The sequence below is a fragment of the Penaeus monodon genome, chromosome 26 (genome assembly GCF_015228065.2).
Source record: "Penaeus monodon isolate SGIC_2016 chromosome 26, NSTDA_Pmon_1, whole genome shotgun sequence".
In the NCBI taxonomy this organism is placed as follows: domain Eukaryota; kingdom Metazoa; phylum Arthropoda; class Malacostraca; order Decapoda; family Penaeidae; genus Penaeus; species Penaeus monodon.
In genome coordinates, this window is record NC_051411.1 from 42,380,357 (window position 1) to 42,390,356 (window position 10,000).

Sequence of the window (10,000 nt, forward strand, 5' to 3'; positions counted from 1 at the left end):
GGGCCCAGTGTCCCACTATGGAAAAAGGGGGCGTTGTTGTTGTGCCCCCTGGATATATACTTCTGTTGAGCAGACCTGGGAGAAGACTGACACCTGTCTCGCTAAAGTACTGTTTATCACAGGATGCACAAGGAACAGCATGGGTGCCCACCTTTTCAAAGTAAAGGGGGGGCGGGTATGGACCAGGGTGCAACAGAGAGTGTTCACCGGGGCAAAAGATCACCGCTTTGAAAGGGTAAGAGGGCACGGGAGGAGATCTCCTAGTGTAAGGCAGGCTGAGGGGGGGTAAGATCTTTTGGGGAGGTCGTTTAAAGGGACCCCGTGCCCTGGATAACGCGACGTCGGAGATGCCAGGGTAGCCCATTTGGAGAACAAGAAAAGGGGGGTTTACAGTGTGGAGGGCTAAAGGAACAGCGAGGTGGAAAACCCCTCTTTTAAAGGAGAGGGTGGTATGAGAAAGAAATTAATACCATTATGATAGGTTCCTGAATATAGGGAAAGGAAAAATTGTCAGAAAAGTAAAGGACTAGGATGCCCCAAAAAGGGAGCTTGTTGTAAACCCCCCACTCCACCTTAAAAGGGATGGGGAGAGAGAAGTTCATGCACGGGAAAACCCGGGAAACAACAGGGTAGAGGTCAGAGACAAAGACTGTCGACATACCTCACCAGACCGACGACAAAAGGGAGAGGGAAAGGGAAAAGTCAACTAAAAATTCCATAAAACATTTTCCCAGGAGGAGAGAGGGGAGAGCCCATGGAAAACACCAAACTCTGAGAGAAAAAAGGGGGACCTTCAAGCAAAAAAAAATTAGATCCAACACATACGAATCAGTTGGGGAAACGTCGGGGGGCAGAGGGAGACAAGGAACCTCTGCGGTGAGTCTCCTTAAAGGGAAAACGGGGATGTCATCAAGGGGATTGGTGAACAGGGGTCAACACCCAAAGCTCATCATGATCCCCGGGATACCCCACAATGCGGGAGATGAAGTCCTGGATGGCAAAGGTGAGCGGGAGAGAAGGTGGAAAGAAGGGAATGAGGCTTCCCGCCAGGCCGCAACGAGTGGGGGATGAGACAAAAGGCTTCCGGGCACAAAGGCCCTACAAGGGGGGAGGTGCCCCACCCGGGTTTCTTTCCAATATGTTTTCCCATGCGGCATCCCGTTTACCAGGGACGGGCCCTAGAGGTTGATGATCTGACGCGCGCCCTGCAGCTAGCGACCACCTCTTTGGTCCTTTTTTGGGGAGGGTGGCTTGATCAGGGCCCCAGTCAAGCCCAATTTGGTGGTTTCAGATAGGGCTGGGTCAAGCAACCTGTTCTTTTTGGTAGCACTAGGTCCACGATGCCTCGTACTGTAATAGGGGTTGCGTATATTTCCTCATTACCCGTGGCTGTTGGGGTATTTTGACCCCATTGCCTCCAGGGTGGGTGAGGGGTGAGGAAAAAAGAAGAATTCAATTTTGTAGAGTATAAAAATTTACAGAGATTGCTCTCCCCCGACGACCTATGCAACCCCTGACATTCGCTCTGGAACTCACTTTTGCCCTTCGGGAACCTTCCAGCTTCCAAAGGGCAAGAATGGGAATCGAAAATGTTCCCAGGCCCCAAACCGGGAAAGAAGGGGAAAAGTCCCCTAAGGAAATTTTAGCGGGAAAAATATGAAAGTATTTCAATAGTAAAAACTAGTAGTAAAGACCATTGAGGGCGTATAAATCAGGATTTTAAATTTTTTTTAAAGTACATCAAAAATATTTTGGGGTATTAAACTTTACCCTCCATCCCCCCACAGCGAGATTGGGCCTGATATTTAAAAGGTTTTTTGTCACCAGATGGAGTGCCCGTCTGCGTGCGATATCCAACATCCGGGGGCTCTTTTTTCCTTTTTCCCCTCACAAACTCTAATCACTAAAAGGGGAAATTATTTCCCCCAAAGACCGATGAGGTTTCTGAGGAAAACTGTTAGAGCATACTAGTAGAGCAGAAAAAATTTTAAGAAAAAGTTGATTTTTGGAAAACAGCGACCCCAGCTCTCCTTCAATTTTTTAACACTTTTCCTTCCCAAATTAATTTGGCATGGTACCACCTAAAGGTAAAAGTTTGTCCCTTAACCCTATGTGGGTTTCCACGCCTTTTAAGGGAAAAGGAACCCAAAGTTGTTGTAAAGGTGGTAAACAGGTCATAAAGGGAGAACACTGCCCAGGCCAAATTATGCGTTTACCACTGAAAAGAGTCATGAAGTTTTTTAAAGCAATGAAAAAGGGTAAAAATTTGAAAAGAAGTATTGGTAATAAAGAGAAAGGAAAAATTTATTTTTCCAGGGGCCAAAGCGACTGCCCTTTGCTTTTTGCAACCAGGTAAACCTTTGCTTGGGTTCTTCCCCATCCCCTTCCCACCAACCTTTGCCTCCGGTCTTCTTACACCACACACTTTCCCATTCCTTTAAACCTCCATGGTAAATTCCCAGAAACGGGTAGGAGTGAAGGGTTATTGTGGAGACTTCTCCTCCCAAAGAAACGTTTTTTGGACCTCGGGGTAAGGCCCCAGGGGCCTAAACGGAGACACTCCACGCCCCCCCAAATCCCAGGGGCCCCTTTCTGGGCAAATGCCCTGAAGAAAAGGGGGCTTGAGGTATGCCCTTTCCCCAGGAAAAAGGATCCTTAGCCTTTTTAAAAAAACCCCCAATTTTCAAAGTGCTGTCGGGCGGGGTTGAGGGGCCCCCACTGCTGGCGAATGCCCGAAAAAAAAGGCTAGGTCCATCCTTTCCCCAGGCAAAGAAACCTGACCCTACAAAAGGAAGCCTGTGGAAAATTTAGTTCCAAGGTAAACAACCCTCAAAATTTCTCCCAAATCCGGGAAAAGGGGGAAGCCAAAAGATGGGGGGGCAAATTTTGAAAACAGGTGTTGCAAAACACCTTATGAAGAGGTATTTAAAGAACTGGATACCCTAATCCAAGAACTTCAGGGAATTCATGAAAAAGGGGAAAAGAACTGCAACATCGATAGTTAAATATAACCCATTTTGTGTTGCCCAGAGATTAAAAGGGGAAAAATCATTGTTTTCCCTGAGAGGTTCCACTTCAAGGCCTTTTAGGGACCTTTGAAAAGGGGACCTCATGAAGGAGTAGCAGTATGTACGTCAGGTTTTTCCCTTCCAGGCCACCACTCAAACAGTACTGCGGTAAAGGGCTGGGAATAAGTGACAGACCTTACACTGTTGTTTTTCTACCTCCTCCAATAATCTCAACATAATATTTGGAAGATCTACTTGGGCAGTTGCGACTCCTTTCTACTTTTGGGGTTTAAGGGTCGTCATCACTTTATGGGAGACACTATGTGCAACCCTCGGGGGAAGGGGCCTTGGAGTTTTTGTTCTTAAGAGTAAATTTTTTAAAATGAACAGTGACCCCCCACACTTTCCCAAATTAAAAACTGGGACTTCTAAAAATTTTGACCTGTCAATTCTCCCCTGTTTCACAGATGAATTGGCAGGTCAGGGAAGATTTACATGGAGCGACCATTTTCCCAATACTTTTGGAGGAGGTGAATTTTTTCCCACCCAAATGGAGTGTAGAGATGTGATTTGAACATAAGAACGGGAACTTTTAGTCAACTGCAGTTTTAAAGGACGGAATGATTTCCAGTGTGTTCAAAGGGTTTTAATCCTTCACATCACAAATTCACCTTGCGGGGAAAAGAAAACCCACCCCAAAAAAGTAGCGGGCTTTCCCGTGACCCCCGGGTCCCAGGTGGTCTGATGAATCCCCCAAAAAGCTTCAGACAGGAAAAGCTGTAATAAGGCATTGAAACGACGCCCCAGCGATGTACCTGATCCTTACAAAAAGACCCGACTAAGGTCGGGAAAGGGGGTGCAAAAGGAGGTAGACAGAACATGGAGACAGAAATGTCTCCTCGTTTACTCTGGGACCCCTTAGGGGTAGGGAACAAGGTCTAAGATCACGGAAAAGAGCACATCACTGTCACCACCTGCTTTGAAGATAGATGGAATAATCATCCATGGCAGAGATCTCTGCCATGATCTCTTTTCACGCCCTTCTCCACTTCCGGGCTGACAAAAAACCCGTACGTTCTCATAGCTGCCAAACCTTTCCATAAAAACTTGCCATTTTTGCAAAGGGGATGGACTCTCTTTCCCTCTGCTGTAGAGCCCCGGGGGTGACGTTTCCCTCCAAATGAATTCCCCTTTATAAAAATTCCAAATTGGGGGGACCTAACAGGGTCAAGGAGGGGACATGTTTCCACTGGAAGAGGGTTTTAAACATTCCCTCCCCCAACCTGGCAAGGGCGCACACCAGGAAATTTCAGATTTATTTTCTCTACCCGCTGCATCTCAAACTGATGGAGAAAAAAGGAAACTTAGGTTGACATGGCTGCTAGAAAAAAGGAAAACGGCACCCCATATCAATAGGGGTTTTGAAGATTGAATCGCCACAGAGGGCCTTTTAAGGATGGAAATTGCTTAAGGGAATCCTTCGCCCGCGATGTCACTTTTTTAGCATCTTTTTTGACCCGAAAAGGTTACAAACCACTTGGAACATGGGGTACTCTTGAAGCTGTATGACATTGGTTGAAGAGGACTTACCTACCTTCAACAAAGCTTTCCCTTTTAACAGGGGTTTAGAGTTCGGGTGGGGAAACAGTTTTTTTTAACCGGGGAAAATCAGCTGGAAGGGTCCAACAAGGGGGTGTTTAAATGTGGCCCGTTTGCCATTGTTTAAATGAATTTAAAGGTTTTTTTTCAAGTTCAGAGGAAGCTTACAGGAGGTCAAAGGGCAATGCGATGCAATAAATCAGGTTGTACATGGGCAAATACCATGGGTTCAATTTTTCCCCAAACAAGACCCTGGCTATACATTCCACAAACGAAAAAATCCTCCTTCCCCCTATTAGGAGCAAAAACCCCTGCAATTTTCAAAAAGGAAGTATTTGGGTTAATTTTTTACTTAAGGCTTGCATGGGTGCCTCACATCAAACAGTTAAAAGGAAAGTTACAAAAACGCTTAGTATTTTTTCAGGTTCTTTCACAAACATCTTGGGGTACAGACCGACAAAAACTTCTGCGGCTTTACAACATTATTTGTAGTAAGCCGATTATGGTGTGAGGCTTTTGTCTGAACTCCACTGTTCTCCGGTCCCAATCTGTACTGGGGCTTTCGGTCTTCACCTTGGAGTCCCTGTATGCTGAAGGGAGAACCACCTCTTTCATTCTCGGCTACATGAAACTGATTTACTACACGAGACTACAAAGGATTCCCGGATCTCCTAATCAGATGGTTTTCAACCCCCTTTAGGATAGCCATCCCATGGTAGGAGAATGAGGGAAATTTTTTGGAACTTAATTTAAGTCTCACTGAGGTTCTGGGTGTTGGAACTCCCCCCAATTTCCCCTCTTGGACTAATCAGTCGAGCGGTTTTGGGCGGGAATTGGGAAAGGGGAGAAATCCAAAGCGAAATCAAGAGAGATTTCTTTACACTTTCTAAGTACCCAAAGGGTCAGATGCAATTATACAGTGTTAAAGGTGAAAATGGGGGGGCTTTGCCGCAGGAGCAGAAAGGAAGACTGCATTGGCCGTCTTTTTTAGCAGCCCGATTTCATGCAGAGTTACATGCCATCCTTTCGCAGTTAAGAGACTAGAATTTACAAACCATTCTATTGTGATGTATTTGTCTCCGTAGTGCCTTGCAAATCAAAAGCTTAACTTATCACATCCGCTGAGGGAGGTTCAAGATTTGGGTTGCACTGATGTAAACGTAAAAAAATAACTCTGGTTTGGTGCCCGCGATGTTGGTATCATTGGGAAGGCAAGCTATTGAAGGGCAAAGGGACGTGCTCACTTTTGATGCTCGTTTTTTCTCCCCACACCGACCTGAAACCCCCATAGGTTATTTTTTAAAAATTATAATCCCCCAGGAGGGGGTTAGATTGGGTTGCACTATGTCAACACGTAAAAGATAACTCTGTTTTGGTGCCCGCGCATGTTGGTATCATTGGGGGAAGAGCAGCTGATTTTGAAGGGCAAAGGGAGCTGCTGCTCACTTGTGATGCTCGTTTTCCCCCCCACACCCGAAATGAAACCCAGCATCAGGAGAGAAATTAGAGACGCCTTTTGGAGTTGGGTGATAGCCCATCCCCAAACGAAAAGTGGGAAATTCCATTACAAGACAAGAATCGGGCCACAAGACTTTCCCCGGGGTGTGAGGGGTAAAATTCAAACACTTTGTGATGATTGCCAAAACCTTAAAAGATCGACAGTAGTGGAAAGATGTGCAACTTCTAGACCAAAAACGTATGTCTTGTCCCCATATACACGAAAAATGTATTGGGAGGATTTACTAGAGGGTCTTATTTGTTTTTCCCAGGGGGATAAATCTTTTCAATGTTTTGCAATAGTTTTATATATTAGGATATTTATGCTCTAATTTTTTAATATATTTATTATTATTTTTAAAATATTTTTTGATAGAAATTTTTAAAAATTTTAAACTTTAAAATTTTTTTTAACAAGGGGATTCGCTGCTAAAGAACGTGCTGTTGAGTGGGAGATAATTTTTAAAAATTAAAACTTGGTCCATCAGGTTGTCAGTTCTGGGAATCGGGCAGAGACTGCCATGGTGAAACCCCCGGGCACACTCCCAATATATACATATATAACTATATTAAAATATACCATATATATGAATGTGTGTGGTGTTTTCTGCGTATGGTGTGTCGTATATATGTATACATATTTGCTTTTTAATTGTGTGTGTAGGTTATATATATATATATATATATATTTTATATTTTATATAATATATATTATATAATTTTAAAATTATAAAATTTATATATATATTGTATCTATTAAGTTTTAGGCATATGTTTGCATGAATATGAAAGTTATATATAATATATATATATATATATATATATATAATATATAATATATATATATTAAAATATTATATATATATATATGCAAACAAAAGGGTATGCACGATTTCCCTTTTTTCTTTCTATGCTATTACTGTATTTTAAGATGTTTTACCATTTTTGCACGTATTGACGTATCAGGATCTATAAGAAGTAATTTTTTGTTTTTTCAAACTTTACAAAAAATAAAAAAAAATTAAACAAATACCATTACAATAAATGGAAATGAGAATGTTTAAAAAGGTGAAGGGTATGTGACATGGGTGAAACGTATTTGCAGATGAACAAATGTGACCGCACCCCTACAGGGGAGACCCAACCCTGCAAAAATTTGCAGGTTTCCCGTACCCTAGCACTTGCAAAGCTCTAAAAACCCTTTTTTTAAAAATTAAAAATAATAAAAAAAAATTTCATTTAGAAAGCTTTTTATTCCGCTCAAATTCCCATAAAAGTCAAAATCAAAAGGGCGTCTCTTTAACAAGAAACCCAAAACTAACACTTTTATCATTGATATAAAATTTTCGGGTTTTTTTATCATTATCAACATTATCATTATTATCATTATCATTATCAACATTATCATTATCATTATCATTATATGTATTAACATTAAAATTCTTATTATCATTATTATTTTTATCATTATCATTATTATTATTATTACCACTATCATTATCATTATAATTACCAGTATCATTATCATAATAATTTTATTACTATTATTATTATTGTTATTATTTTCGTCTATCATTATTGCTATTATAATTATCATTATTTATTTTTTATCATTAATATTTTGTATTACCATTATTATTATCATTATGTATTATCCCTTTTACAAATATATATAGCCTTTGATTAAAATTGGTATTCATACCAGTTACTTCATGTAATTTTAGCTGTTAGTGCGTTGCCTTGGGTTTTGATCCTGGACCTGTGACATGACAGACAACCTACTCACTTAAGACCAAGTGCTCTAGAATAATCTGCAAAATATCGTATTATCAAGGCTACGGCATCGTATGAACTCTACATGTGTACACGAAATTTTGTTATTTATGTTATTATTATTATTATTATTATTATTGTTATTATTATTATTATTGTTGTTATTGTTACTGTTATTATTATTATTATTATCTATTATTATTATTATTATTATTATTATTATTATTATTATTATTATTATTATTATTATTATTATCATTATCATTATTATTATTACTATTATTATTATTGGCATGAGTATCGTTTCCATCATATTTATCATTTCACATAATTGTTGTCATTGTTTTACTTGTGTTGGGAATGACGAAATCACATATTTACGTTCATCAATTTTAAGGTTGGAAGAAGAGGAGGTAATAAAAAAGCAAAACGAAAACTCAAATCACAGCGAAACGAAGTGAAACTCTGCCCCAGATACTTCACTCACGTATTCTAAAATCTGTTCTAATTGAACGGAACAATAGTGTTACCCAACAACGATGCTACTGTCTACTAATCCCCAAAGCTTAGCAAGTGACTACAAAGAGTTTTACACCCGAGTCATGTGTTTGAGAGCAGACGCCGTGTATATTAGTACAGCCTGGTTCTCTGTCAGTGAACCCGTGGATTTATAAGGCTTACTTGGACTTGCACTGTTCAACAAAGACGAGAAATGAGAGGAGGTGTGACTTTGTTTGCAAAAGGCTCATTACCAGTCAGACGCTCGAAGATGTAAGGTCACTGCCAAAAGTCGTGACGTGAATGAAGCTTCGAAGTCCTTCTGACCTATAAAAGATATAGAACATGGTTTACAATGTTTGGGTGTTCGAAATGGAATTCCATACATGTTTGACACGAGTTTTGCCGTGATAGTACCTGTGCATCTGCAATGGTCCTACAATGACATTCGGATGATATCAACGGGTGAAGTCAGTTATTAAAACAAGAAATATTTAAAGCTGCCCTGTCACCAAACCAGTACACAGGGTATGAAAAAGGAACTTGTTTTAACAGATAATGAATTCTGAATGGCCATCGAATTACTCTCGCCACTTAGTCTGAACCCATCACCTGTGTATTATGAGCAAGCTTTGAGCCATCTTTTTTTTTTCGCAAATCTCTTCGAAACGAACGGCCAGATCAATCAGTATGGCACTTTAGCACGGTCTGTTTTTACACCCTGCTTTTTTTTCTTTTCTTTTTTGTCATGATAGTGCATAACCAAATGGACTCGATTACAGCATATACTCTTGACTTTGATAGCGCAGCATCATTCAGCCGAGTAGGGATTCAAAACTGTAATGATTCAGCCTTCCCCCCCTTTCCGCCCACTTTCTCACTCACGCCCCTCTTTCTCTCTTGTAATATATATATATAATTATATATATATATATATATTATATATTATATATATATATAATATATATATATATATTATATAAATAAAATATATATACATTATAATTATATATTTATATATATATATTATTATAAAATATATATATATTAGTATGTATGTATGTATGTATGTATGTATGTATGTGTGCTTGTGTTTTTTGTGGGGTGTTTGTGTGTGTATGGGGTGGTGTGTGTGTGGTGTGTGTGTGTGTGTGTGTGTTTTGTGTGTGTGTGTGTTGTGTGTGTGTGTATATATATATTTTATATAATATATATTATATATTATTATCTATATATATATATATATATATATATATTTATATACATGGAACCTAGTTATATATGTTTTACGTGCCCTACGTTCCAGATAAATGAGAAGTTAGTGCTGAGTATGGTAAAATGCTTTACGAGAACGACAGTAATCTTTGATCTACTCTGCATGGGCATTTTAAGGTATACGGTATGTTATAATGGCCGTAATTAAGAATATTTACACATGAGAAAATACTAATGGAGAAACGGAACCCCAGCATCGTAGGCGTAATGATTATAGATCATGATAGAAGTTAAAGCTTTCTTAATGGATCGCCGGGGAGTCCTTTGGGGATAGCGGTAAATTGCATCATTGGAGAATTGGCGTGTAATAAAAGAAACGGAAATCAAGATGGTTATGAACACAACAAAAA